The sequence below is a fragment of the Salvelinus fontinalis genome, chromosome 2 (genome assembly GCF_029448725.1).
Source record: "Salvelinus fontinalis isolate EN_2023a chromosome 2, ASM2944872v1, whole genome shotgun sequence".
In the NCBI taxonomy this organism is placed as follows: Eukaryota; Metazoa; Chordata; class Actinopteri; order Salmoniformes; family Salmonidae; genus Salvelinus; species Salvelinus fontinalis.
In genome coordinates, this window is record NC_074666.1 from 10,338,129 (window position 1) to 10,362,131 (window position 24,003).

Below are 24,003 nucleotides of genomic sequence, written 5' to 3' on the forward strand. Positions count from 1 at the left end.
AAGAATTAATACTGACAAATAACAGGAATGCAATTGATGCTCAGTAAATAACATTCTTATCTTTCAATGATATCACTTTCATATTTGTTGAAGATGCAAGACATCTGAGTAAGATGTAGGTACAGTGCCTTCAGAAAGTATTCATACACCTAGACTTATTCCACATGTTACAGCCTGAATTTAAAATAGATTAATACAAATAAAAACATCTCACTCATCTACACACAATACCTCATAATGGAAAAGTGAAAACATGTTTTTGAAATGTTTGCATATTTATTGAAAATTAAATATATCTAATTTACATAAGTATTCACACCCGATTCAATACATGTTAGAATCACCTACAACTGTGAGTCTTTCTGGGTAAGTCTCTAAGAGCTTTGCACATCTGGTTTGTACAACATGTTCACATTATTCTTCTACAATTCTTCAATCTCTGTCAAGTTGGTTGTTGATCGTTGCTAGATAGCCATTTTCGAGTCTTGCCATAGATTTTCAAGCTGATTTAAGTCCAAACTAACTAGGCCACTCAGGAACATTTAATGTAGTCTTGGCAAGCTACTATTTCGCCTTGTGTTTTAGGTTATTGTCCTGCTGAAAGGTGAATTTGTCTGTCTTTTGGAAAGCAAACAGAACCAAGTTTTATAGGATTTTGCCTGTGCTTAGCTCCATTGTTTATTTTTATCCTAAAAAAACTCTGTAGTCCTTGCCGATAGCAAGCATACCCATAACATGATGCAGCCACCACCACGCTTGAAAAAAATTAAGACTGGTAATCAGTGATGTTGGATTTGCCACAAATAGAAGGTTTTGTATTCAAGGACATAAAGTAAATTTCTTTGCAGTTTTACTTAGTGCCTAACTGCAAACAGGATGCATGTTTTGGAATATTGATATTTTGTACAGGCTTACTTATTTTCACTCTGTCATTTTGGTTAGTATTGTGGAGTAACTACAAAGTTGCTGATCCATCCTGTTTTCTCATATCACAGCAATTCAACTCTAACTGTTTTAAAGTCATCATTGGCGTCTTCGTGAAATTCCTGAGCTGTTTCCTTCCTCTTCGGGAACTGAGTTAGGAAGGACACCCATCTTTGTAGTGAATGGGTGTATTGATACCACAGGAGGTTGGTGGTACCTTAATTGGGGAGAATGGGCTCGTGGTAATGAGTGGAGCGGAATGGTATCAAATACATCAAACACAGTTCCCAGGTGTTTGATGACATTCCATTTGCTCTGTTCCGGCCATTATTAATGAATGCTTTCTTCATTTTTACCCATCTGCCAATAGGTGCCCTTCCTTGCAAGGCATTGGAAAACCTTGCTGGTCTTTGTGGTTGAACCGGTGTTTAAAATTCACTGCTCAAATGAGGGACCTTTCAGATAATTGTGTGTGTGGTATAGAAATTAGGTAGTGATTCAAAAAGTACCATTATTGCACACAGAGAAATCGATGCAACTTGTGACTTGTTAATTACATTTTTACTCCTGAACATATTTAGGCTTGCCATAACAAAGGGGTTGAACACTTATTGACTCAAGACATTTCAGCTTTTCATTTTTTATTAATTTGTAAAAACGTCTAAAAACATAATTCCACATTATGGGGTATTGTGTGTAGGGCAGAGACACAATGTTCAGGCTGTAACAAAACAAAATGTTGAAAATGTAATGTAATACATAAAATAGTTAACTGTTTTATCTTCCTTACCATCGAAACACATTCAAATGAAGGGCTTGTCTAACCCTCTGTCCCAAGCCCAAACCCGGCATAGCTGGTCATCCTCTAGGACTCCAGCAAAGCCTAGCTACAGACGGGGACTCACAGACACCATCTGATCCACTACCTGCTCTGTCGTTGTGAGATAAAAACTATAATCCCCAACAGGACTGTGAAAATATATTGATGTATCCGATTTGTCTATGGAGTACAGTACATGTACACATCTATTTTGTCCTCTGTATAATCCTCATTACTATGCTGTGTACCATCGAGACAGCAGGGAACATCTTAAAATGTTGTAACTCATGCTGAACCAATGAACATCAAATTGTATTAGGGTAATAACGTAAAGTGAAAACAATCTGGAGTAATACAATGATAACAATCATGTCTATTTTAAAAAAGGTAGTTACATCAGGTTTTGGTCAATCACGATTTCATTGAACATCATATTCTAGACCATTACAAAAGCATTAGAGCACATAATATATCATATAAAATGTGGCCAACTTCTCTTGCATCAAGAGTGAAACTATAGTCCACAATGCTGTATAGAGATCTATACATAGATCGGTGTGAAAAACGACATAAATAAAAGAAAAATGAAAGAGGGTTGGTTGGGAGAGGCACACTTCAAAGCAGTGCACTCTTGGTGTATGACAGCAAACACAGGCTCTGATTGAAAAGTGTCTGCATGGATGTCCACATCTCCTCCAGTTTCTCAGATACTCTAGATGCCTCCTCCGTGAGCTCTGGTTCCTGGGTGATCAGTCTGAGATGCAGCTAGAGAGAGAGCGAGAGAGAAACTATACGGAGTTGGTGAAGGAAACTCAGAAGTAAGACAAACCATACAGGAAATACACACGTTATGAACCTTTTTTTTCTTTTTCTTTTCTTTTTTTTTTCTTGGGGGGGTGGATCAGCTTAATATTGCGGAAAGAATGTTGCTTCCAATGTAATTGTCTGCATCATTTCCAATCCCCCATATTTTTTGGGGTAAATATATATATCCATTCACGTATGCATACATATACACATATATACATACACATACCTACATAGACAAACACGTTATGAACCTTTGAAACAAAGTGTGTCTGTGGTGCTGTGAAGTCAAAAACACATTGTTCATGTTCTGTAAAGATACAATTTGAATTCAGGTACTCAACAAAACTGAGCTCAGTTTAAGAGTGAAACAGAACTACATATCAAGTCAAACATGTTTTCTTAATAAAACATTTACTTTTTATTTGACTTCTAGAAATGTGGTCATTGGTTTTGATTGAATTGTGTATCACAATTTTTTTATTTAATTTATTTCCAATGTTCTGACTCCATCTGCTGGTTGCAGATGTAAGTTGGTGACAGTCAATGCAACAGAAAATAGATTTCCCTCTTCCTCTAGTGACATCGTTGATATCATTTAACATTAAGCTGCTATTATTCCTGTGTAGTGACGCTATAATTACTAGAGTAATAACATCATTGAACTCATGTGTAACAATAAAAGCTCAACATGTCAATTAAATCAATAATAACAGTGTTATAACACAGATAACAGCAGCTTATTAACATAGCTACAGTGTTGGTGACTAGAATATTGATATGGTTACCTTCAGGAAGAGTGCCAGGTAGGCCTGTGCCAGATCAAAGTCCCTCTTGGAGTTCAGCATGCTGGCCACCATCTTCAGAAAGTTGGAGACATCCGACTTCATCAGGGTCCAGACCTCGGAGCTCAGCATCAATACCAGACGGACCCATCTCTTTCAGCATCCCCACAGGGCCATCATCTGGAAGAAACAATGAGGATGGATTATGACTCGTTGTATTTGTATTGACCTGAGGTATCAGCAGAGTAAAAGTGTGCCAAAACATCCTCTAGTTACTACACATGCTAATAACTTGACATCGGATTTAGCAGTAGGTTCAAGTATTGAGATTCTAAAAGACATTCTTCAGTTTTTATGGCCTTAGAAGTGATTTGGGGTGAGAGGAATTTCTATGCTTGCAAGAGGTGCTGTGAATAAATCTTCACAAAGTGATATTCAGACTTGCAAGACGTTTGATTGATTTTGTCAACACAAAATAAATAAATACATATATAGACACTGAATAAAGATTTTCTAAAACGTGACCAGGATTGCACAATAAAGTCGGGGACTTATTTCCATTGTGGTCCCTATTTCTTTTTTTTTACATAAATACATATACAACTACTGTGAGTAATTGCTAGCTAAGTGAGATTCAAACGTACATTTGTTGCAGAGTGTGGCAGATTCTAGCTGTTGGTAGAAAGCAGACTTCTGTGCCAGGACTCCAAAATTCACAATCTTTGACTGTGCAAAAAGTAAACAAAATACACATTATTGAACCCAAATAACATACAGTACTCAGATTTGCTACACACATAATATCTTGTCTCAATTTTCTAACATCTGTGACATTGGCTCACAGGCAAACAGGCAAGGGAATAAAACAAATATCGCTAGAACCTATTTCTTGAATTCTAAATATCAGACATTTGAAAGCTCTAATTTTGACCGTCATTATAGCTCTGATGTCAGTAACTTTACAAGCACTAATTATGGTCAATTTAGACTGAGAATAGTATCTAGTTATGGTAAGGGATGAAATAAGTACAGCCACTTATAATTGTAACGGTTTAGCAGATTATAAAAAAAGAAGACCAGTCTTTACATGGCTAAGAGAAAGGGAATAACATATACTTTTTACAGGAATCTCACTCTACATCCTTAGATGAAGTTGTGTGGAAAAAGGAATGGGGTGGTGAAATAATATTCTGTCATGGACAAAGGAACTCAAAGGGTGTGATGATATTAATTAACAAAAATGTTGATCTGAAGGTGCAAATAGTCAGGAAGGATTCGCAAGGAAGGTGGATCCTTTTGAAAATGAAAGCGAACGAAAAAGAGATTTGGCTCATTAATCTATATGGTCCAAATCAGGCTGATCCACACTTCTTCGAAAACATTTATACCAATTTATTGAACTTACAGGCAACACATGATCTAATCACTATGGTAGGAGACTACAACACAGTGTTAAGTACCTCAATGGGCCATAAAGGTAATCACTCTACAAACTATCATCACCATGCCCTTAAGGAAATCACAAATATTATGGACACATTAGAAATAGTGGATATTTCAAGACTAAAAAACCCCAACCTAGTGAGATATACATGGAGGAGACTTAATCAAGCTAGTCGTCTTGACTACTTTCTTGTCTCTCTTGCATCAAAGGTTAAAAAAGTTTTAATAGGAGACAGAATGCGATCGGATCATCATCTAATTGGCTTTCACATAACTCTTTTATAGATTTTCCACGTGGACGGGGATATTGGAAATTTAATCAAAGTTTACCGGAGGACAACTTATTTTTAACTAAGACAAAATAATTTATAACTGAATTTTTCCAGTATAATATAGGTTCAGTAAATCCCCTTACTGTTTGGGATACCTTTAAATGTACCTTCAGTGGTCATTCAATTCAATATTCATCAATAATTAAAAAGCAGTTTCTGGCTAAAGAGAAGACTAACAAGGGAAATCCATGAACTAATAGTACTGGTAGATAGCAATAAAATCGATACTACAGAGATACAAAATAAGTTAGAGGAAAAACAAAAAGAACTTGAGGAACTTATTCAAGAACAATCTAATGCAATCTATTACAAAAATAAAGCAAACTGGATGGAATATGGAGAAAAATGCACAAAAATTCTTCCTGAATCTCCAATATAGGAACACTAACAAAAATAATTTGCAGAAACTCGTTACTGAAGACGGAGTCATCTATGATTCTCCAAATTATATTTTAAAAGAGGAAGCTAATTATTTTTAGGCAGATGTTCTCTTTTCCGTCTCATTCATTCCCACTGAATGAAGATTTATGATAAGGAATTCTTTCCAAATAATATAAAAAAATTGAAAATTAACAAATGTACAGAAAGATCAGTGCGAAGGCTAAATTACAGAGGAAGAACTTTTTAAGGCTATTAAATCCTTTCAGTCTGGAAAAACCCCAAGGTTTGATGGCATACCAGTAGAGGTACAGTGGGGAGAACAAGTATTTGATACACTGCCGGTTTGCAGGTTTTCCTACTTACAAAGCATGTAGAGGTCTGTAATTTTTTATCATAGGTACGCTTCAACTGTGAGAGACGGAATCTAAAAGAAACATCCAGAAAATCACATTGTATAATTTTTAAGTAATTAATTTGCATTTTATTGCATGACATAAGTATTTGATCACCTACCAACCAGTAACAATTCCGGCTCTCACAGACCTGTTAGTTTTTCTTTTAGAAGCCCTCCTGTTTTCCACTCATTACCTGTATTAACTGCACCTGTTTGAACTCGTTACCTGTATAAAAGACACCTGTCCACACACTCAATCAAACAGACTCCAACCTCTCCACAATGGCCAAGACCAGAGAGCTGTGTAAGGACATCAGGGATAAAATTGTAGACCTGCACAAGGCTGGGATGGGCTACAGAACAATAGGCAAGCAGCTTGGTGAGAAGGCAACAACTGTTGGCGCAATTATTAGAAAATGGAAGAAGTTCAAGATCACGGTCAATCACCCTCGGTCTGGGGCTCCATGCAAGATCTCACCTCGTGGGGCATAAATTATCATGAGGAAGGTGAGGGATCAGCCCAGAACTACACGACAGGACCTGGTCAATGACCTGAAGAGAGCTGGGACCACAGTCTCAAAGAAAACCATTAGTAACACACTACGCCGTCAAGGATTAAAATCCTGCAGCGCACGCAAGGTCCCCCTGCTCAAGCCATGACCAGGCCCGTCTGAAGTTTGCCAATGACCATCTGGATGATCCAGAGGAGGAATGGGAGAAGGTCATGTGGTCTGATGAGACAAAAATAGAGCTTTTTGGTCTAAACTCCACTCGCCGTGTTTGGAGGAAGAAGAAGGATGAGTACAACCCCAAGAACACCATCCCAACCGTGAAGCATGGAGGTGGAAACATCATTCTTTGGGGATGCTTTTCTGCAAAGGGGACAGGATGACTGCACAGTATTGAGGAGAGGATGGATGGGGCCATGTATCGCGAGATCTTGGCCAACAACCTCCTTCCCTCAGTAAGAGCATTGAAGATGGGTCGTGGCTGAGTCTTCCAGCATGACAACGACCCGAAACACACAGCCAGGGAAACTAAGGAGTGGCTCCGTAAGAAGCATCTCAAGGTCCTGGCGTGGCCTAGCCAGTCTCCAGACCTGAACCCAATAGAAAATCTTTGGAGGGAGCTGAAAGTCCGTATTGCCCAGCGACAGCCCCGAAACCTGAAGGATCTGGAGAAGGTCTGTATGGAGGAGTGGGCCAAAATCCCTGCTGCAGTGTGTGCAAACCTGGTCAAGAACTACCGGAAACGTATGATCTCTGTAATTCCAAACAAAGGTTTCTGTACCAAATATTAAGTTCTGCTTTTCGGATGTATCAAATACTTATGTCATGCAATAAAATGCAAATAAATTACTTAAAAATCATACAATTTGATTTTCTGGATTTTGTTTTAGATTCCGTCTCTCACATTTGAAGTGTACCTATGATAAAAATTACAGACCTCTACATGCTTCGTAAGTAGGAAAACCTGCAAAATCGGCAGTGTATCAAATACTTGTTCTCCTCACTGTATATGCCCTGATTAACTCCTTGGTCATATCTCAAGTTTACTCACTTACTTATGGCGCTGCCTACTCCTGATGATTCGTTTTTCAAATCATATGAGCAAAAAATATCTCGCTTTATCCGGCACGCTAAACCAGACAAAATAAAACGTGCCTATCTCTATAATGAATATGAATTGGGTGGGTTGAAATTATTAAATATAAAAGTACTAAACCTCTAAAAGCTTCACTCATTCAAAAGTTTTATTTGAACCCTAAATGGTTCGCAAGTAGATTACTAAGAAAAGCTCATCCATTGTTTAAAAATGGCCTTCTTGCCTTTGTGCAGATTGCCATGTCTCATTTTCGATTAATTGAAAATGATACTTTGAAAAAAGTATCTCTCTTTTTCAAACAAGCATTGCAGAGCTACAATTTCAATTTCATCCCCCTGAAAAGATAGAACAAATATTAGAACAAATATTATGGCTGAACTCAAATGTGCTGGTTGATAAAATACCTGTATTTATGGGAAAGATGTTTGAAACGGGTATTTTGTTCTTAAATTATATTGTAAATTGGCATGGTAGAGTTATGTCCTTCATGGAGTTATCAGAATTGTACGGAAAGGCCTGCTCAATCCAAGAGTACAACCAATTGATTACAGCATTGCCCCGAAAATGGAGGAGGCGGGTGGCAGCGGGAGGAGGTAGGGAACTGGTCTGTCTGCCCAATATAAAGGATCTAAACTGTCAGAGGAATAAAAATGGCATAAATAGGAAAGTATACCAGTTTCATTTGAGGACCAGGATGTTGACAGCTGTGCCATACAGATTGCAAAATAGTTGGTTAGAGATTTTATGTACTGATTCCATGGTATGAGTTGACATATAAAACAACGCAAGATTCAAGACTTCGTGCTTTTCAGCTAAAATTATTATATAGAATTCTTGCCACCAACAAAATGTTGAAATGTTGAATATTTGGGGCATAAAATCATCGAAGCTGCAGATTTTGTTGTGAGGATACAGAATCAATAGACCATTTATTTTGGTATTGCCCTCAGGTAGCCTGTTTCTGCTCTCAGGTTCAGGAATGGCTGAAAATGCATAGCATTGATCTAAAATTGACCCTAGAAATAGTACTGTTAGGAGATCTGGAGAGATCGGGTCAATCAATCAAGTTTATTTTATATAGCCCTTCGTACATCAGCTAATATCTCGAAGTGCTGTACAGAAACCCAGCCTAAAACCCCAAACAGCAAGCAATGCAGGTGTAGAAGCACGGTCAGTCAATTACTAATAGTCTTAGTAAAATAATTTATCTTCAACTCGCAATCTGTGGATTCTATTGAATTAGATAGATTGAAATTGTACGTTAAACATCACAGCATAGTTGAAAGATATGTGTTGCGTAGAAACACGAAGTGGGTGGCCAGCAGAGATAGATGGGATGGGCTGAGGGAAGCTGAGGGTGGCCAGCAGAGATAGATGGGATGGGCTGAGGTAAGCTGAGGGTTGGGATGTGGAATTGGAGACAAGTGAGAGTGGAGTTGCTGTGTGAGAGATAGAATGATGGTCAAAGATAGGTTAACAAAAAAAAAGTTTTTAAAAAACATTAAAAAGTACATTTGAATGTCACTAAGTGGCAGTGTTTTTACAACTAATGCCGGTTTGCCTGAGGCTGATGCCGTGCAGGTGTTTGTACACGCATATACACACACTCTCATTCAAATAAACACATACAAGAACACACAAATATATGTAATAGTGCCAGACATGCACACAAACATATACAGTTGGCATTGCTGTTAGGATTTTAGTTGTCCTTGATGTCAATCAATCAATCAATCAAGTTTATTTTATATAGCCCTTCGTACATCAGCTAATATCTCGAAGTGCTGTACAGAAACCCAGCCTAAACCCCCAAACAGCAAGCAATGCAGGTGTAGAAGCACGGTGGCTAGGAAAAACTCCATAGAAAGGCCAAAACCTAGGAAGAAACCTAGGGAGGAACCAGGCTATGAGGGGTGGCCAGTCCTCTTCTGGCTGTGCCAGGTGGAGATTATAACAGAACAATGCCAAGATGTTCAAAATGTTCACAAGTGACAAGCATGGTCAAATAATAATCATGAATAATTTTCAGTTGGCTTTTCATAGCCGATCATTAAGAGTTGAAAACAGCAGGTCTGGGACAGGTGGCGGTTCCATAACCGCAGGCAGAACAGTTGAAACTGGAATAGCAGCAAGGCCAGGTGGACTGGGGACAGCAAGGAGTCAACATGCCCGGTAGTACTGACGTATGGTCCTAGGGCATACATTGCATGTCCTTTGTTTTAAATGTATTATTATTTTTCAAAAAAATGTTTGCATTGTTGTTTGCTGTTTTCTTCTGTCTTTTATCTCTTTAGTTCATTCTCTTGGTTGTTGGTGCATTGGGGGGGGGTTCTTGGGGGTGGGTATGGAATTAATTGTATTTTAAATTTTTCTTCCTGGGGGGGACTGTGGGAGGGGTCTCGAATGGTTCAGGGACAGCTATTGGGGAACTGTGTGTGTCGGGGTGGGGGGCTCGGGGGGCTTCTTGGAGGGTTCGGGTTCACGTTTTTTGGCCTGGTGGTAGATCGGTCAACATGCCCTTGAGCAGGGCATTGACCCTGGATGCTTCTGTGTGTCGCTCTGAATGGGAATCTGTTGGATGACTGGTATGATGTAGTTGTTGAGTGGCTTCACTGCAAGTATATTGTATGTTTCGAATATTCAATGATTTTTTTTTTAAACATACAGTAATATGAAGAGCAAACAATCTTTCTTAACTTATACAGTGTTATAATATTTTATTTCCATACACAGTATTGTGATTTTAGGGTCTTTTCATAGAGTTCTGTTAATTATCAGTAGCCAACATCTCTCACCTGTTCTTGCTGTTTGGAGCCTTCAGAAGGGGCAAACTGTGGTATCAATCCTGGAATGGTGTGCATGAAGAAGGGGGCAGCCTTCAGAACCTTGGGGGGCTCATTGGGTTTGTTCCTTTTCTATATAAGAACAGGGAAAACAACAATCTAATTTTAGTCCAAAAAAATAAAGAAAAGACGAGTAGAGTGGTTATGAAGACGTGTCGTCTGTCATTGTGCATGTGTAAGGAGACGATGCCTTGGATTTAGCTCAGAAAGCTAAGACAGCCGTGAGTCGCACAGACAAACAGGACTTAATACCCAGTCAGTGACACGTTTTTCTCCACAGACAAACAGGACTTAATACCCAGTCAGTGATACATTTTTCTCCACAGACAAACAGGACTTAATACCCAGTCAGTGACACGTTTTTCTCCACAGACAAACAGGACTTAATACCCAGTCAGTGACACGTTTTTCTCCACAGACAAACAGGACTTAATACCCAGTCAGTGACACATTTTTCTCCACAGACAAACAGGACTTAATACCCAGTCAGTGACACGTTTTTCTCCACAGACAACCACAAGTGGCATGCTCATCTTGATGATGTCGAGGTGGTACAGGTTCTTCCAGAGAGAGTCGGGCAGCAGAGAGAGAGTGACCAGCTGCTGGTCCAGTTGCTCTGTATCACCTCAGAGTTGAGATCATCATCTTCCTCTCCATCTGCAGAAAAACAAAACGCAACCTAAAAATACAACCTGATACCATCAAATGCCATGAAATATTGTTCAAGTTCTTGAGAGGTCATTTCAAAAATTGTGTTTGAATGTACTTTGGCACACTGATTATGGCACAGTATTGTTTTCCTCCATAAATATTGTGGTGGAACATTCTATTCAAGTGAGAGAGACTTGGTCATTTCTTCAAACAATCATCTTTATTCAATATCGATTCAACTGTCTTGACTGTTGGGCCGAGAGCCTACCCTTTTACAGACCATACTGTTCCTTATATACCTGATACCAAGATTGCTCAGTCATAGCTGGTTCAACCCCCCGACCCATATAGATTGGGTGCACCATAAGCCACTTTGGGTTCATCGTCTGGTCATCTGCCTCTGCTGTTGTCTCCCAGATGACAGGATAATTAGGAATACTGTGGCCTTTGTTCTGTTCCTCCATGCTATCTCGGTGACACCCACCACATCTGATCTATGGAACGCCAGCTGTAGTTTTTTTTTATCACCAAGCCATCGCTTAATCAGTTGCCAACCCAAGCTCCATAAAGACTTCTCTCAGTTAGCTCAGAAAGAAGAGAGTCCTAAGAACCTTACTCTATTAAATAAAACAACCATTTGGTGCGTAAATATAACATCCTCTTGTAATACTGCTACCACAATATCTAGTCAAAAGGACCGTTACAAGTACCTATAAAATCAAGGACACACTTCCTCCATATTGAATATCTTTCATTATCAATGCTTGAATAATTGGCTGATACCACTGTTACATGTGCCAGTCCAGATGGTGTGGGGGCTTTCTGGCCCCTGTGCTGGGTACAGAGTAAGTGCTCCATGGGCTCACAGTGGCTGTTCAGTAGTTACCTTGGTTGGGACAGGTTCCTGACAGCATGATCACAGTGGGCTCGTAGTCTGAAGGCAGAGGGCGCAGTGATACCATACTGCACAGCGTGTTGTTGGACCTGGAAACACACAACATAGAATACTCAAGAATAATAGTAAATATTACTAACCTACTTGATTTTCATAACACTGAATTGTACTACTGAATACTACCAATAACTTCTCATACTGCTACAGCATGTACTCCAACACATATCTTTTGAGATATCAAATTGACAATATTAACACTAATTTGCTGAGTCACATTTGTTCAAAAGACTTTGCTAATCAAGATTTTTCCTGTATCAGCTAATTCTTGTTTGCAGTTTAAATAAGTCGAGATGTGATAAGATGAGTGCCTATATGAGTGTGAACATTAAATCTGCCCGTTCCCTAATAATGACATAACCTGAGAATGATTTTGACTCCCACACCCCATCTTTCCTTGATGTGGCGGTGACTCTTACCATAAGTATATCCTCAAGCTGTCGACATGGGAGGAGGACAGAAAGTCCCCAGTTGGTGACATGGTGAGACTGACTGCAGCCGAGTCTACCAAGAAGCAGTCCACCAGGCTAAGAAAAAGAAGAGAAATCAAGTCAATGACTGAAGGCTGAGAGGGAGTTTCCACTGGAAAGCACTTGAAAGCGATTACATTAATTGATACACTCAATTTATGATAAAGTGAAACGAAGATGGCCTGAGAAATCTTTGGACAAAGGTCATCTCATCGATCTCAGTTTGTGGGGAGAGGAAATGACAAAGCAGGGCTGGTGACATCACTTTACATCAGTAAAGTGTAAGGGCCCGGACCAGAAACAAACCCTATTCCCTACCCTTAACCCTCTATCCTCAACCCTCTATCCTCAACCCTCTATCCTCAACCCGCTACCCTCAACCCCCTACCCTCAACCCGCTACCCTCAACCCGCTACCCTCAACCCTCTACCCTCAACTACCCTCAACCCCCTACCCTCAACCCGCTACCCTCAACCCGCTACCCTCAACCCGCTACCCTCAACCCGCTACCCTCAACCCTCTACCCTCAACCCCCTACCCTCAACCCCCTACCCTCAACCCGCTACCCTCAACCCGCTACCCTCAACCCGCTACCCTCAACCCCCTACCCTCAACCCGCTACCCTCAACCCCCTACCCTCAACCCGCTACCCTCAACCCCCTACCCTCAACCCCCTACCCTCAACCCGCTACCCTCAACCCGCTACCCTCAACCCTCTACCCGCTACCCTCAAAAGAGATGGAGATAAGGACTCACCATGTCATTGACCTGTCCTCGATGGCCAGGGTGCTTGCGAACAATCCTCTTGGTCTCCACGTCCAGAACATTCAGCGTGAAGTCATCCAGAGCGATGGCCAGCATACTACTATACCAGGGCAAGGAAAGACTGCAATCAGACACTAGTCTACTGCTATGTGATAACCAAGTGAAACAAATCAGTGTATAAAGTTAAAGGAATAGTGCTGTCAATTAATCCCTTTATCTCCTTCCCCAGCAACAGATTAATACAATTTTTCTGTCTCTGAGTCCATTATGAAGGAAGTTCGATGTAGTTTCGTGAGCCAACGCTAACCAGAAGTCATGCGCTAACACTAGTTAGAAAAGGCTTGCAAAACTACCGCTAGCTTCCTTCATACTGGACACACAGACATAAATCAAATAAAAATGTTCACATGCGCCATGCCAAATCTTTTCAGTCTCCTGAGGGGGAAAAGGTTTTGTCGTGCCCTCTTCACGACTGTCTTGGTGTGTTTGGACCATAGTAGTTTGTTGATGATGTGGACACCAAGGAACTTGAAACTCTCGACACGCTCCACTACAGCCCTGTCGATATTAATGGGGGCCTGTTCGGCCCACCTTTTCCCATAGTCCACGATCAGCTCCTTTGTCTTGCTCATATTGAGGGAGAGGTTGTTGTCCTGGCACCACACTGACAGTTCTGGCACCACACGTTGTCAGTGATCAGGCCTACCACTGTTGTGTCGTCAGCAAACTTAATGATTGTGTTGGAGTCGTGTTTGGCCATGCAGTCGTGGGTGAACAGGGAATACAGGAGGGGACTAAGTACACACCCCTGAGGGGCCCCAGTGTTAAGGATCAGCGTGGCAGACGTGTTGTTGCCTTCTCCTCTTACCACCTGGGGGCAGCCCGTCAGAAGGTGCAGGATCCAGTTGCAGAGGTAGGTGTTTAGTCCCAGAGTCCTTAGTGTCCTCGAAGCTCATCACTAAGCTATGGTGTTGAACGCTGAGCTGTATTCTCACAAAGGTGCTCCTTTTGTCCTGGTGAGAAAGGGCAGTGTGGAGTGCGATTGAGATGGCGTCATCTGTGAATCTGTTGGGGTGGTATGCGAATTGGAGTGGGTCTAGGGTGTCCGGGAGGATGCTGTTGATGTGAGCCATGACCAGCATTTCAAAGCACTTCATGGCTACCGACGTGAGTGCCACGGGGCGGTAATCATTTAGGTAGGTTACCAGGTTAAAGAAGGTCTCCATGGGTTCGTCTGACTCTGGGAAATTAGAAAATGGGCTTGACTGCCAAATCCTACACTATCCCTTGAAGTTGGAAGCAATGCAGTCAAATAAGTGCTATTTTTCTCCTGTGGTGTTATCTGACCATTACCTGTACCGGTGCAGGTGTGTGGAGGCGGGCGAGGTGCCAAGGTCAATGGAGTGGACCAGCTTCCTAGATTTGAACTTCCAGATCTTGACCAGTTTGTCAGCCCCGGCACTGACGATCAGCTGATTAAGTCCATCCACGGAAACGCCGCGCACCGGCCCCTTGTGAGCTACAGAGTCAGAGATAGGACAAATTAAGCTGAATCTATATCAGAAATCATGAGCTAAATATACACAAGCAATTGTCTTTACGGGGGTAATTACCCTTGTCCTCTCCATATTGACCTCTATGCATGCCGGACTGCATGTTGTAAACGTCAATGTGTCCAGATGAGAGTCCTACCACTACAAAGTTACCATATGATGTGATACCTACTGACTGAGGGGAGAAAACACAGCTTTTAACAACATAACTAGCATGTATATTATGTTTGTTTCTGTGTAATAAACGATCTTTACCAAATGATTTGGGTTAATTTTACACCAAAACAAACTGTACATGACCAGTAATGTATTTAGCTACCGTAGCGTGGACGTTGAGAGCACGGTTCTTTTTTTAAATTTTAATTTTATTTTTGCATTTTCCAATTAACAACATTCAAGACAAACGTGAAAAGATATTAGACAACAATATGACAGAGTGACAATAACAGATGAGCATAACAAAGAAAGAAAAAAGAAAACATTATAATTATATATACAGACATACAATAAAAAAAAAATTATAATGAGACACTGCCGTAGGCTACATATTATACGTTACGTGTGAAACATTATATAAGGATAATATAGAGATTCATTCAATGTGATGTGGGGGGAGATTCTCCATATAGTCAATAAAAGGTTGCCAAATTCTGTAAAATGTATTTAACTTATTCCTCAAGCGGTAAGTAATTTTCTCCAGTGGGATACAACTATTAACTTCTGATAGCCACATTGCAACTGGCAGGGGGGAATCCATTTTCCATTTCAAGGCGATACATTTCTTGGCAATCGCTAGCAATATTTCTGTTAGCTTTATAGTATGGCTTTGCCTAAGATTGGTGTTAGTAAAGTTGCCCAGTAGACAGACCTCCGGGTCTAGAGGGAATGCAACCCCATGAATTGAGGATATGGTATCGCATACCCCCTGCCAGAAACCGTGTAGTTTGGAACACTGCCAAGTGGAATGGAGGAATGTTCCTTCATCTGAGCCACATCTAAAACATAGGGAGGCGATATCAGGGTTGAACTTGTGCAGTCTAGATGGGGTGATATAGAGCTGATGGAGGAAATTAAACTGGATCAGTCTGTATCTGGAGTTCAATGTGGATGTAATACCATCCCTGCATAGGTCACTCCATAGACCCTCATCAAGATCAATACCCAGATCTTTTTCCCATCTAAGTCGGGGTTTATCTAGCCCAGGCAGTGTTAGTCCTGACATAAGAGCATCGTAAACACGGGAAATGGTCTTGAACAGTGGTTGGTCTGCGTGGCAGAGTTGTTCAATAGGTGACATCTTAGGTAGGTTCCATTGTCCCTTGAGAGACACCCTAAAAAAGTTTTGTAGTTGTAGGTAGCTAAAGAAGTCCCTGTTAGGCAAGTAGTATTTCTGTTTCAGCTGATCAAAAGACATAAGAACTCCCTCCTCGTAACAATGTTCCAGAAGAGTGATCCCCTTATCAGACCATGGTCTAAAGTTACTATTCTGGAAAAACATAGGAATCAATCTATTGTTCCATAAATGGGTTTTAGGGGAAAGGAATCCCCCTCGTCCGAACAGCTCATGCAGTTTGCACCATGCCAGGACAGAATGTATGATTAAAGGGTTGTCTGTGATGGTTTTTATAGATTTTCTGTCCCATTTGTAAAACAATTCTGCCCCAGTGTCATCATTTACCTCAAGCTTTTCAATGTTCAACCATGAGGGAGAGGGACCCTTGTCAAACCTCTGAGCCAGAAACCTAGACTGTGCTGCCCAGTAGTACATTCTAAAATTGGGGAGGTTTAAGCCCCCTTGACTGTAATCCAGGGTCAGTTTATCCAGGCCAACCCTAGGGGTTTTGCTGTGCCAGATAAACCGTCTGGTCATCTTGTCGAGAGAGGAAAAGAATGCTGCGGGAACAGGGATAGGGAGAGATTGAAACAGATATAGAAATCTGGGCAGGACATTCATTTTAATTACATTGATTCTACCCAGTAGAGTGAGAGGTAAGTCCATCCATTTACAAAGGTCACCCTCCACCTTTTGCAACAAATTGGCCAGATTGAGTTTATAGAGGTTGTTCAGGTTACCATCCACCATTATGCCCAAATATGTGAAGCCCATAGGCGACCATCTAAAAGGAAACTTGTGCTTGATGGTATGATGGTCAAAGACAGACAACGGTAAGATTTCGCTTTTATCTAAATTGACCTTATATCCAAAGAAAGAACTATAACACTGTAGTAGGATCTGCAAGTGAGAGAGGGAGTGTTCTGGGTTTGTTAGAAATAAGATAAGGTCGTCCACAAAGAGTGATAACTTATGGGTATGGGGGCCCACCTCAAAGCCATGTATGTCAGGGCACGTTCTAATAGCCTCAGCCAACGGTTCGATGGCGAGGGCAAAGAGGTGGGGGCTAATTGGGCAACCTTGTCTGTTCCCCCTATAGAGAGGGAAAGAGGAGGAAGTAATCCCGTTGGTAGCAATACTAGCTTTAGGAGATTTGTAGAGTGATTTTATCAAATTTACAATCCCGGTACCTAAACCAAACTTTTCCAAGACGCGAAAGAGGTATGGCCATTCAACCCTATCAAAGGCCTTTTCAGCTTCGAGGGAGACTGCGACACTAGGTATTTTGTTTTTGTTAGCAAGGTGAATTATATCAAAGAACCTTCTGAGATTATTGGAGGACAATCTATTAATTATGAAGCCAGTCTGATCTGGGTTGACCAACAGGGGAAGACATGACTCCAGTCTCTTAGATAGCATCTTGGTGACCAGTTTACAATCTGTGTTAAGGAGAGAGATTGGTCTATATGAGGCGCACTTTAGTGGATTTTTCCCTTTCTTGTGGATTACAGTAATCACTGCTTGAGAGAAAGACTCTGGAAAGCAGTTGTCTTCCCTGGCTTTTTTAAGTACCTCCATAAGGTAGGGGACCAACAGCTCCCTAAATTCTTTATAGAACTCTGGAGGGAAGCCATCCTCCCCAGGAGATTTATTAGAAGGTAATGATTTAATGGCCTCCAACAATTCAGGAACTGAGAAGTGTTCACTCAGGCGCTCGCTGTCTTCCCCTGACAGGCATGGGAGGTTGAGAGAGGAGAGAAAGGAGTCGATCTCTGATAGATCATCGCTTGATTGGGAAGTGTAGAGGTCTTCATAGTATTTCTTAAAAGTATTATTAATTTCAGTAGGGTCGAAAGATATCTCATTAGTAAGAGTTTCTATAGCATTCATTGTCCTCTTACTTTCCTCTGCTTTCAGTTGCCATGCCAATACTTTGTGTGCTTTCTCTCCAAGCTCGTAATAACGCTGTTTTGATTTAGTGATGGCCCTCTCAGCTTGATATGTGTTCCGAATATTATATTTCAGTTTTTTATTTACCAAAAGCCTGTTTAGATCTTTAGTTGGGCCTCTTTGGTAGGTTTTCTCTAGCTCTGAGATTTCAGATTCAAGGGCACTCAGTTTCGCACCGTGTTTTCTCTTCAGCCCTTTAGTATAGGAAATGATCTGTCCCCTCAGATAGGCCTTCAATGTGTCCCAAAGAATGAAACTGTCAGGAGCGGAGGGTTTGTTTGTCAAAGTGAAAATATTGATCTGCTCTTTGATGAATGCACAAAATTCAGGTTGCTTTAGGAGTGTAGAATTTAGTCTCCATCTATATGCTCCATTTACCTTGGTAGGAATGGAGATTGATAATACCAGGGGAGAATGGTCACTAAGCAATCTGGGAAGATACTCGACATCTAACACTCTATGAAACAGTTGTGTCGACAGTAAAAAGTTATCTATGCGTGTGTGTGTCTTGTGTGGGTGTGAATAAAAAGAGTAGTCCCTATCCTGTGGGTGCAACTGTCTCCAGATGTCTAGTAAATTGAGATCTTTCATGAATGACATGGTGAGCTTGCTGGCTTTGGTAAGAAGTGAGGGTTTATCAGAGGACCTATCAAGAACTGTATCTAAACAAAAATTAAAATCTCCTCCAACCAGTAACCATCCTGGTGGTGCTTGAGCGACCTGAAGGAAGACATTCTGAATAAACATATGGTCATCGAAGTTAGGAGCATAGATATTCAATAGGGTCCAAGACTCTGAAAACATATGCCCCTGCACCAAAACAAACCTGCCAGAGGGATCAGAGATGGTGTTGCTGACGCAGAAGGGGATGTGTCTACTTATCAAAATGGCAGTTCCTCTTGCTTTGGAGTTAAAAGAGGACGCAAAAACTTGTCCTACCCATTCCCTCTTCAAGTTCTTGTGTTCACTGGCTGTAAGATGTGTTCTTGTAAAAACACAATGTCAGCCTTTAATTTCTTAAGGTATGTATAGACTCTCTTCCTTTTAATCGGGCTGTTAAGAACTTTTACGTTGAATGTGACATATTTTAGTGGATTAAGCATAGTAGGGTTTCAAATACACTGCTCAAAAAAATAAAGGGAACACTTAAACAACACAATGTAACTCCAAGTCAATCACACTTCTGTGAAATCAAACTGTCCACTTAGGAAGCAACACTGATTGACAATAAATTTCACATGCTGTTGTGCAAATGGAATAGACAAAAGGTGGAAATTATAGGCAATTAGCAAGACACCCCCCAAAACAGGAGTGATTCTGCAGGTGGTGACCACAGACCACTTCTCAGTTCCTATGCTTCCTGGCTGATGTTTTGGTCACTTTTGAATGCTGGCGGTGCTCTCACTCTAGTGGTAGCATGAGACGGAGTCTACAACCCACACAAGTGGCTCAGGTAGTGCAGTTCATCCAGGATGGCACATCAATGCGAACTGTGGCAAAAAGGTTTGCTGTGTCTGTCAGCGTAGTGTCCAGAGCATGCAGGCGCTACCAGGAGACAGGCCGGTACATCAGGAGACGTGGAGGAGGCCGTAGGAGGGCAACAACCAAGCAGCAGGACCGGTACCTCCGCCTTTGTGCAAGGAGGTGCACTGCCAGAGCCCTGCAAAATGACCTCCAGCAGGGCAAAAAGTGACCAGTTTCAAATATAATTTTCAGTAAAATAAACTATTCAATATAATATTTATACACACAAAGGTATGTGGACACCCCCTCAAATTAGTGGATTCGGCTATTTCAGCCACACCCGTTGCTGAAAGGTGTATAACGTCGAGCACACCGCCATGCAATCTCCATAGACAAACATTGGCAGTAGAATGGCCTTACTAAAGAGCTCAGTGACTTTCAACATGGCACCGTCCATATTAATGCCCATGATTTTGTAATGAGATGTTCGACGAGCAGGTGTCCACAAACTTTTGGACATGTAGTGTTTATTCATCATAAGTGAAGGAATGGCTACTTTATCTCTTTGTTCCTAGCAAATGCTGTTACTTTTCTCTTATTTGCAACATAGACCAGTATGCGATCAGCTGCTAGGCATGATATGTCCTCTGGAAGTGCATTACCTTTAGAAAATATCACACATTCCGTAAATCTATTGTCAAATGGTAACATTGATAGCTATATATTAGAAATTGTAAAAATGCTGAATTAATAAAAAGGTAGCTTGACTCAGTGACATGACATCATACACAGTGGGGAAACCTTCTGACATACATCAACCGAATCAAATCTTTCTGATGTATGCCCTTCCTTGACACATGTCCACATTGGGAAGAGCAAACAGTGGCAGATTTGTGAGATAGCTATGTATTATGTTGTAGATTTCTGTAGGCAGGAAGTCCTGCTGTGAATGGTAATGTCAAATCACGAAATGTGCGTGCGTCCTACTTACTGACAGCAACGATTCCAAGTTTCTTGACTTGCAATATGACAAATAGTTGACAACATCACTAAACAAAACAATTGAATGGACATCACCAAACAAAACAATGGACGTCACCAAACAAAACAATGGCCAATGTATTGTGCAAAAAGGTGAACTGATAACTTACTCTTTTTAGTCATTTCTATGGTTACTGATAACAAGGCACAATGATGATCACCACTAGGACCACTAAATAACCACTTTGATTTAGAGATTAGAATTAGCAGACTGGTCTCAGACCTGACATAGTAAAAGTAAATCCGGGACACTCAAATGAATATGATATGTTAAGTTTGGTATGGTTACATATAATAAGGCAAAATACAAAAAAACTTCTAGCAACCTAAAGGATGCATTTTCAAATCTCATTACATACAACTTTAGCATTATAGCAACTACTTAGTACTTTTTAGCTACTTTGCAACTACTTAGCACGTTAGCAAACCCATCCCCATCCCCTAACCTTAATCCCTAACCCCTTAGTTCCTAACATTAGCTACAACAAATTGTAATTTGTAACATATTGTACAAATTGCAATTCAGATCCTGCTTCTGATGTCTGTTTGAGTGTTTGTTTAATAGCCTACTGATTCCGTGAGCACCAAGCCTCACACAACCACAACATGTCTGTCACGTTCCTGGCCTATTTCTGTTAGTCTGTTGTATGTGTTAGTTGGTCAGGACGTGAGGTTGGGTGGGCATTCTATGTTTTCTGTTTCTATGATGGTTTAAGGGTTGCCTGGTATGGCTCTTAATTAGAGGCAGGTGTTTTGCGTTTTCCTCTAATTGAGAGTCATATTTAGGTAGGTTGTTTCACAGTGTTCGTTGTGGGTGGTTGTCTCCTGTGTCAGTGTTTGTCGCACCATACGGGACTGTTTGGTTTGTTTGTTCATCGTTCTTTTGTGTAGTCTATTTTCCCTGTTTGTGCGTTCTTCGCGTTATTTGTAAGTTCGTATTTGTTCAGGTCTGTCTATACATTTCGGTTTTGTTATTTTGTAGTTTATTCAAGTATAGGTCGTTTTCTGTCTTCATTGTTTTGTCGTGTCTTTATTAAATTATGTATTCACAACCCGCTGCGCCTTGGTTCAATCACTACTCCTCCTTTTCGGTTGAAGAGGAGGACAAACGTGACAATGTCAGATAAACAATTTCACAAATTTGTCTGGTCAGGGGTGTGCTTTAGGACTATGCGGACGCCTCCGAGCTATCGGGTAGGCTGTTATCCAACTGAATATTAAAAATAATAATAATTGTCCCCCACTTCTAAAACCAAAGTTGCACCCCTGTTGTAATCTAACAGTACCTGTTTGGCACACATAATATGCATGCATTTCTCCTTACCTTCTTTTTCTGGATCTCCAGTATTTTCCACAACTTGTCAAATGTATTCAAAATTGCCCCTTAACCTCCTGAGCATCCAGTAAACATTATGATATGATATAGGTCTGGCCCTATTGGTCACGCGCATGCAATGCATACATGTGTCACGTAAAGAGAGCAAGGGTTGAGGGAATATTGTCCCTAAACAAATGAGGGATTTCGGAAACAAAACTTTTCAGACAGAAATGGCTGTAATTATGTCAAATCAATAAAGTGACTGTGCATATATGATACACAGAGAGTAGCAGCAGCGTAAAAAGAGGAGTTGGGGGAGGCACAGAATGCAAATAGCCCGGGTAGCCATTTGATTACCTGTTCAGGAGTCTTATGGCTTGGGGATAAAAACTGTTGAGAAGCCTTTTTGTCCTAAACTTGGATCTCCGGTACCGCTTGCCATGTGGTAGTAGAGAGAACAGTCTATGACTGGGGTGGCTGGGGTCTTTGACAATTTTTAGTGCCTTCCTCTGACACCGCATGGTGTAGAGGTCCTGGATGGCAGGCAGCTTGGCCCCAGTGATGTACTGGGCAGTACGCACTACCCTCTGCAATGCCTTGTGGTCGGAGGACGAGCAATTGCCGTACCAGGCAGGGATGCAACCAATCAGGATGCTCTCGATGTTGCAGCTGTAGAACCGTTTGAGGAGCTCAAGACCCATGCCAAATATTTTTAGTTTCCTGAGTGGGAATAGGCTTTGTCGTGCCCTCTTCACAACTGTCTTGGTGTGTTTGGACCATTCTAGTTTGTTGGTGATGTGGACACCAAGTAACTTGAAGCTCTCAACCTGCTCCACTACAGCCCCGTCGATGAGAATGGGGGCGTGCTCGGTCCTCCTTTTCCTGTAGTCCACAATCATCTGCTTAATCTTGGTTACGTTGAGGGATAGGTTGTTGTTCTGGCACCACCCGGCCAGCTCTCTGACCTCCTCCCTATAGGCTGTCTCGTCGTTGTCTGTGATCAGGCCTACCACTGTTGTGTCGTCTGCAAACTTATTGATGGTGTTGGAGTCGTGCCTGGCCATGCAGTTGTAGGTGAACAGGGAGTACAGGAGGGGACTGAGCACGCACCCCTGGGGGTCTCCAGTGTTGAGGATCAGCGTGGCAGATGTGTTGCTACCTACCCTCACCACCTGGGGGCGGTCCGTCACGAAGTCCAGCATCCAGTTGTGGAGGGAGGTGTTTAGTCCCAGGATCCTTAGCTTAGTGATGAGCTTTGAGGGTTCTATGGTGTCTGAACGCTGAGCTGTAGTCAATGAACAGCATTCTCACATAAGTCTTCCTTTTGTCCAGGTGGGAAAGGGCAGTGTGGAGCGCAATAGAGATTGCATCATCTGTGGATCTGTTTGGGCGGTATGCAAATTGGAGTGGGTCTAGGGTTTCTGGAATAATGGTGTGAGCCATTACCAGCCTTTCAATGCACTTCATGGCTACGGACGTGAGTGCTACGGGTCTGTAGTCATTTAGGCAGGTTGCCTTTGTGTTCTTGGGCACAGGGTCTATGGTGGTCTGCTTGAAACATGTTGGTATTACAGATTCAATTAGGGACATGTTGAAAATGTCAGTGAAGACACCTGACAGTTGGTCATCACATGCCCGGAGCACACGTCCTGGTAATCTGTCTGGCCCTGCAGCCTTGTGTATGTTGACCTGTTTAAAGGTCTTACTCACGTCGGCTACGGAGAGCGTGATCACACAGTCATCCGAAACAGCTGATGCTCTCATGCATGCCTCAGTGTTGCTTGCCTCAAAGCGAGCATAGAAGTGATTTTGCTCGTCTGGTAGGCTTGTGTCACTGGGCACCTCGTGGCTGTGCTTCCCTTTGTAGTCTGTAATAGTTTGCAAGCCCTGCCACATAAGACGAGTGTCGGAGCCAGTGTAGTATGATTGAATCTTAGCCCTGTATTGGCACTTTGCCTGTTTGATGGTTCATCGCAGGGTATAGCAGGATTTCTTGGAAGCTTCCGGGTTAGAGTCCCGCACCTTGAAAGCGGCAGCTCTGCCATTTAGCTCAGTGCAAATGTTGCCTGTAATCCATGGCTTCTGGTTGCGGTATGTACGTACAGTCACTGTGGGGATGACATCCTCGATGCACTTATTGATAAAGCCAGTGACTGATGTGGTGTACTCCTC

The 24,003-nt window shown here is 41.6% G+C and overlaps 1 pseudogene; it reads right to left on the reverse strand.

Annotated features, from left to right (window-relative positions):
- Positions 1 to 25: 25 nt before the first annotated feature.
- LOC129833576 (WD repeat-containing protein 36-like) lies at positions 26 to 17,059 on the reverse strand (annotated as a pseudogene).
- Positions 17,060 to 24,003: the final 6,944 nt, after the last annotated feature.